The following is a 7,938-nucleotide window of genomic DNA, read 5'->3' as shown; positions in this document are numbered from 1 at the left end:
TAGGCAGTTAACTATAGACAGTTGGTTATCTAATACCAAATGGTCAGCCTTGAAACCATAGACATACCAGTAATGCTGAATAAGTTGAATTTATATATTTAGTGATATATTATACATTAATAATATTTATTGTATAATATAATACAATTAAAGAGAAAGAGCTCATGAAAAGAAAGAGATATGGGAAATTATTAATTATAATATAGTCTCAAAATGATTTTAAAGCAAAAGTAATATTTAATAGTCACCATAAATATCACCAAATACGTCATGGAGAGGATCATGAAGGAAATAAAGACAGATTTAGTGAGTAGATTGTCATGGATAACTTTCTAGAGGAACTGAACTGTTGATTATGTAAAGAGTATGAATTTCACATGGAGAAATGAGTGCATTGTTTGAGAAATAACGTTTCAATGTATACATATCATAATTGTGGCTAAAATAAATTGTCCCAAAGAAAGGGGGACTTTTAAGGCAATGATACAAAAGTCAAGAAAAACGAATCAAGGCTAAACAATGCTGGGTCTCATAGGCCGTATTAAAGATTCTTGGTTTTGTATAAGAAACAGCGAGGACACCCAAAGAATAGCTGAGCTGTTTCCTGGCTGAAATTTTACTTGTGTTCAAGATAACCTGAACACCACCATGCTCCAGAATAACAAACTAGTAGAAAGGCAATATGGGATAATTCGGAAAGATGTATAGATGTGTCAGTATAGATTTATGCAAAATGTTTGATAAATTCTTCTCGAAGGTACTGTGTTTGTATTGTAAGTAGTATAGAGGGATCACAATCTCTCTAATATGAGGTTAAGTAAGAAATGTTGTAATGGCTGCAGAAGAAAACAGAGAAGAAGACTGGATAGGAAAATAGAGACTAAAAGCGGGGGCAGAGGCGGTGTTGAAGATTTTCTTGGGATTTAAATACTCCACTTGTTATGTCGACTGTACCACAGTTCTACCCATGTTAGAGATGTTGTCCCTGGGGTGGTGCTCTCTGGAGGAGAGAAAACCTCTAGGAAGCTGGATCTGGCTGGAAAGCCTTAGGCCATTGCAGTCTGAGGCTCAAAGGCTAAGCTCTTCAGTGCTGGAGGGACAGCATGAGTAACTGCTCCAGGTAGAGAGAGAAACCAAAGCATAGAGACATAAGGAGATGGAACTTCTGGATTTAACACTTTGCACTTAGTTGATACATGAGGCAAAGATTAATTTATAGTTTGCCCCATATTTGTCAACTAAACTCTAATGTTCAAAATGTCTGTTTGTCTGAGGACGTTTGTTAAGTACCGCTAGTATTTTCTCTTTAAAGATCACGAGTTGCTTAGTTTGTAGAGAAGACAAATCTATACAAGCTAGTCTTCAGCCTCTGGAGTGTTTGAGTTGTTAGCAAGAGCAGCGAAATGCCCTTAATGATTCTGTCTGAGTAACTTCCATAGAAGAGATAACACAGTACTGTGTGTACACAAAAGAGTTTGTGTGATAACAAATATTTATACATGGCATAATGCTTTCTTAAGTAATTTCTCACATATTGTAAGGCTTTACTTTCATAGAAAACCTCGTAGTGATATGTAAAATATCATTGCTCTTAAACAGATAAGAAGAATAAAATATCTACTATTCAAGGGTTTTACTAAAGTCTCAGGAGGAGATAGTGGCTCAGGAAAGCAGACACAGAAAGACTTAGCTTACAGCTCAAACCTCTACCTGTGGACACATCTCTTAACACTGTGCAGGGGGCATTTGCTCTCGCTAATTTCAAATGAAAATTTTATTTCATTATTCATAATTTTCCTAATAAGTGAACTGAAAATTAAGCCACTTTTAAAAAGCTGACTTTACAGGGTGCTCTGAGGGAGAATTGATTAAATCTACTTGTCAGTTTCTGCCACTCTCTGGCTATAATAGACACATTTGTCAATATTGCAATTCATTTTTCAGAAACACTGTAGAAACTAAGGTAAAGTCAATCTGTAATGGGATTGCTGCGTTTTCTTTATTTCAAATGAGAAAAGGATTCTACACACACGTTATATGAAGGGAGAAAGAACAGAGGTGGAAAAAGCTGACAAGGTGATAGAAATGAGCTGGACTGTTTCAGTACCTCCTGAGTTATTGGCAAATACAACCTATCATCTCTCGGGCAATTATGTTGAACCCCATTTCACTCTCTTGTGATGAAACAAGGTACCGTACAATAGATGCCACATGCCATAATCTCAATTGTTGAATTGGGAAGGCTTGAAATAAACATTTACTGTCACTCAATTTGGGTTGAAAGCCATTTAACAGGTGTAACAACATTTGCAGGCAGGCTGCAGGGTAAGTGCCTGTGGTGTGTCAGTTCAACGTGCCTGTAACAACACAGATGAGGCTACCTGTGTGAGGCTGATAGATTTACAGTCACTACCCAGAGCTCACAGATTTATATTAACAACCCAGACGTAAGGAATGAGAATACAGGAAGTGCTTACACAGACAACAAAAATCCCATGTTACTGAAATGTATAAAGGTATCTGTGATTATTATCTGTGCTATGAACTGTGATAAGTTCCCACATTTAATACTTAATTATATTAGTATATTTTTTAATAAATACATTGCAGTTTTAACTGTGCATCAGTAAAATACGAGATAGAAAGGTTGAAAAGATAGCTCAGCATTTAAGAGCTTTTCCTGCCCTCACTTTGGATCAAGGTTCACACTTCAGGAGAGACATCGAGGCTCATATTTCCAAGGGGATCTGACTCCTTCCTTGTCATCTATTGGCAGTACACTGATGGAAAGCACTTATATACACACAGACAATTGTTGATACACATAAAATAAAAATAAGTAACCTAGAGAAAGAAATGAAATATAAAATGCACAAGAATTAAGACGGCAGATTTAGGGTCATTAAGGATCAGGAAGTCAGTAAGTACCTTGCCAAAACACAATCTGTCACTGCTTAGTTTAAATCTTACCTACTACAGTAAATCACCAGTACATTGCCAAAATACTATTCTTCATTCAACAACAAAAATATCCACTGCATGTTACTTGATCCTCAAACATGACAATAGTGTCAATTAAAGCAGTTTTATTATGTTTACTGAAGCACCCATAGACTTTGTGCTGCAACTTTTTAATGATCTGACAAGCTATGTCATTAAATAGCTCCACTGCTTTCCTACCTGCGTTCTCTCCACTTGGTCAAGTTTCTTACTAAAACTCCTTTTAAGAGGAAATGAAAAAAAAAATAACAACTGCAAGTATTTCTCATTCTTCCTTTAATATCAAGTCATATGTTTAGGGAATTACTGATATCAGGAAAAGAGAGTACTAAACCCCAAATTTTACATGTTCATAACAAATGAGATGAAGGAGGAAAAACAACTTCAAGGCAATGTTGACTAGATTGTGGCAGCACTCATTCTACTGGCACCACAAGACATTACAGAGATGCAGATTAAGACAAAAAGTGCTACAAATGTAGCCCTTTGCTGAGTAGGTTGTGGAGTATCATGGATTCCTATTTTTGTTGGTGAAGATTTAAAAGGGTATATCCTTGTTAGAAGACAATCTGGTAATTTCCTATTAATCTAATTGTCCCTCTACCATATTGTAAAGCTATTCTGTTTCTTGATGAAATATGATTCTTGAACAACTGAGAACTATGTCAACCTAAACCCTAATTAAAGACATTTGTTATTGCAAAATGTTGGGATGTTGGACCAACACGCTCTGGCAGATATGCATTAGAATTTTGTTCCATTGTGGAAAGATTAATTTACTAAAACATATAGCAGCTCAGATAAATGATAAATATTATTAGAGAAATAAAAGGCTATTATTTTTATTACATTTTGTAAAATGCAAAACTATAGTGAAAGTTCAGAGTAATTTACAAAATTTAACGAGAGTAAACATCAATAGATTATACATAAAGATTGTTTCAGAGTAGCAAAAGTATTTTATACCACATTGGAGTCTATGTTTTATATGATATGTGGATAAATAATACTATATATTTGTCAAACCCTATGCAATGTTGCAGTGCAAAGAGAGAAATAAAATATGCACATTAAAAATTAAGAGTGCAAGATGTTAGGATTAAAGAAAGAATGTACACATTGATGAAAGAAATGAACTGAATTACAATGTCATATATTATTTATTATGATTCCCTAGAAAAATGGCATCAATAGTATTTATGTACAATAAAGGAGCTTGTTAGTCATGTGGTTATGGAGGCTGGCAACTTGTAGAGAAGAGAGATAAGGACCCAGGAACACCGGCGATGAAACCCAACTAAATGCTAGCAGAACAGCCTATCACTCAGCTTATATCCAAAGGCAGAAAACAGTCAGTGTCCCAGTTTAAAGGAATCCCGCCAGACGGGGCAGTCTCTCATTTTGGGAAGGTCCATCATTTTCTTCTGTTCGAGCCTTTTTAAAAATTTATTTTTAAATTTATTACAGTTTATTCACTTTGTATCCCAGCTGTATTCCCCTCCCTTGTCCACTCTCTCATCCCCTCCTAATCCCGCCCTCCCACCCTCTTCTCCTCCCATGCCCCTCCCCTAGTCCACTGATAGAAGTCATCCTTCCCTTCCCTCTGACACTTGCCTATCAGTTTTTATCAGAACTGTCTGCATAGTCTTCCTCTGTAGCCTGGTAAGGCTGCTCCCACCTCAAGGAGAGGTGATCAAAGAGCTAGTCACTGAGTTCATGTCAGAGACAGCTCCTGTTCCTCTTACTAGGGAACCCAATAGGAGACTGAGTTGCCACAGGCTACATCTGTGTTGGAGTTCTAGGTTATCTCCATGATTGGTCATTGATTGGAGTATCAGGCTCAGAGGGATCATTCCCCAGACACTGCTCCTGTTCAAGCCTTTTAATTGGTTGGGTAAAGCCCATCCACATGAGAAAAGCGTGCTGTATGATAATGTTATTCTCACCTGAACACCTTTATATACATGGCCAAAATAACGTGTGACAAAATAACTATCAAATAGTTTCTGCGGGTACTCTGTCCTCACAAAGATGGGCCCTAAAATTCCATTCTTTAAATATGAGATGCTTACAGTGCCTTTTCTCAAAAGAATACACATGGAAAGGAGGACACAGGTAACTCTGTAGCAGAACTTGACATATACTGCCTCAGCTGAGTAATCAACATCAGAGAGAAGTCATGATTGTGACACATGAAAAAGAAGCCTCATCTCACCTCAAAGCATGAAAAAAATGTAGAGATTTTATTCGAAATATATGAGGAAAGAATTTCAGAAAAGGGGAGTATCTGACAAATGCCTAAAGAAACCTAAGGAAATATGATGATTACATATTGGAGTAGTAGGAGCAGCTCGAGGTAAAGAGTGTACAACATACTTGTAAAGGACTAGAGTTCAGTTCCAAGCACCTATGTCGGACTCCCTATAACTTCAAGTCCAAGGAGCTAAGGCCCTCTTTTCAATACTATGAGCAACTACTTTCAGGAGAACATATCTACACCCAGATGCACACATATATATATGACTGAAAATATAGTAAAATAAAAATTTAAAAATAGTGAGATAAGCCAACCAGTAGAGCTGCACAGCTTTAATCCCAGTGCTTGTGAGGCTGAGGCATGCAGGTCCTGTCTTTTCAAGAACAGCATGAGCTACAGAGTGAGTTCCAGGACGGCCAAGGCTACACAGAGAAAAGTTGTCTCATAAAAAAAATAGCAAGATTGTAATAATCACAATATCAAGATTACTGATGTTATGTTATCTTCAGTGAAATTCTAGGAAAGGAAGTATTCTTCCTGTTAAAATGATATCATTCTAAATCAACAACTTTGATTTGATTATAGTAATAATGTTATTTCAAATAAAGTAACCAAATTCATTATATAGACTTCATTTGGATTCAGATTAACAAAAGCATATAAATAAAATGTTTTATGCAAATTAAAATATATGAACATGTATGTTGCTTATGTTCAAATATAAATTGTAAATAGTATGTATGATATACACATAAGCAAATATGTAGGTCATTCAGTGTATTAGTGATCAAAGACATGTAATAATAATGACTTGTATTGGTGTTCAAGAATTTTTAATTGTGCATATATAGACATAAATTAACATATGTGTTCAAAAATGTATATACACTTAAAATATGTAAGCAGAGTATATAAATTATACACAGAATGTATATGTGTTCCTATACATATATATTAAGATATAATACAAATGTCTATCATATACAAAATTTTAGTTTATACAAAATATATAAATATAGTCATATATCTCTCTGTCCATATAATTAAGGCCACTACAATAATGGATTGAAGAACTGTTAAATTTTTTAAAGTTAATTTTTAATAATAATACTTACTTAGTATCTGTGATAAAAGTTAATCCAAAGTGAAAAAGTGAAAGCAAGCAATTTTGTTTTATATTTCACAGATTTTCAATGTATGCCTTTGATAATTAATAGTGCTTAACAATAAATGAAAGTATTAACAGAACAGAATGTAAAGCTAAGAAAGAAAATCATATCTGTATGAAAACTTTCCTGACAAGAGGATATTATTTCAAGCCTTATAACTCCAGGTAAATTTTACAAATACTGAGCATTCAAATAGTAAATTGTTAGATGAAAATAAAATAACTCCATGAGTTCCAACAAAGGGAACATTTTAAGTAAGCAAAGAAGGCTATAGACACAAAGAAAATAGCTGTACCAGCTAACTGCCCTAGAAGAATTTCTGTTAATTGAAAGTCCTAATTAAAGCATAAATGTTAGAACAAAAATAAAATATATTTAATTGAGAAATAATTCATCCCTCATATGCAAAGAAATTTTGGAGATTAATAAAATAACTCAATTTCTATAATATAAAAATCTAAATAAGCAATGAAAATAATGATTGTTCAACATTTTAAGCCAGTAAGAAATGAATTACTATAAATATTCTGGATATTATCCCTCTGTCAGATAGAGGGTTGGTGAGGATCTTTTCCTAGTCTGTAGGCTGTCATTTCGTTCTTTGCTTTAAAGAAGCTTTTCCATTTCAAGAGATCCCATTTATTGATTGTTGATCTTAGAGCCTGTGCTGTTGGTGTTCTGTCCAGGAAGTTTTCTTTTGTGCCACTTTTGCTTCTAACAAATTTAATGTGTCTGGTTTTATGTTGAGGTCTTTTATCCACTTGGACTTTAGTTTTGTGCAGGGCGATAAATATGGATTTATTTGGATTTTCTACATGTAGACATCCAGTTAGACCAGCACCAATTGTGGAATGTGCAATCTTTTTCCACTGTATGGTTCTGCCTTCTTCATCAAAAATCAAGTATCCATAGGTGTGTAGGTTTATTTCTAGACCTCAGATTCAATTTCATTTTTCCACCATTCTGTTTCTATAAAAGTACCGTGCAGTTTTTATTACTGTTGCTCTATAGTACAGCTTGGGATAAGGGATGGGAATAACTCCAGAAGATCTGTTGTTGTACAGGATTGTTTAGTTATTTTGGGTGTTTTGTTTTCCTATGAAGTGGAGAATTGTTCTATCCAAGGCTGCAAAGAATTGTGTTGGTATTTTGATGGCAATTACATTGAAACTGTAGATTGCCATTGGTAAGATGGCCACTTTTATTATAAAGAATTCAAGAAATTAAACATCAACCAACCAAATAATCCAATTAAAACTGGGTTACATAGCCAAACAGAAAATTCTCAGCAGAAGAATTTTGAATGTCAGAGAAATACTTAAAGGAATGTTCAAGGTTCTTTAGGAGTATAGATTTTAGTATGTTTACCCTATATTATATGTCAATACTGCTTATGAGTGAGTATATACCACGTGTATTTTTCTGCTTCTGGGTTACCTCACTCAGTATGATATTTTCTAGTTTTATGCATTTGCCTGCAAATTTCATGATTTCTTTGTTTTTAATAGCTGA

This window comes from Psammomys obesus, unplaced genomic scaffold (assembly GCF_907164565.1).
Source record: "Psammomys obesus unplaced genomic scaffold, mPsaObe1.curated_primary_1811, whole genome shotgun sequence".
Classification (NCBI taxonomy): Eukaryota; Metazoa; Chordata; class Mammalia; order Rodentia; family Muridae; genus Psammomys; species Psammomys obesus.
Note: the sequence above shows the minus strand (reverse complement) of the source record.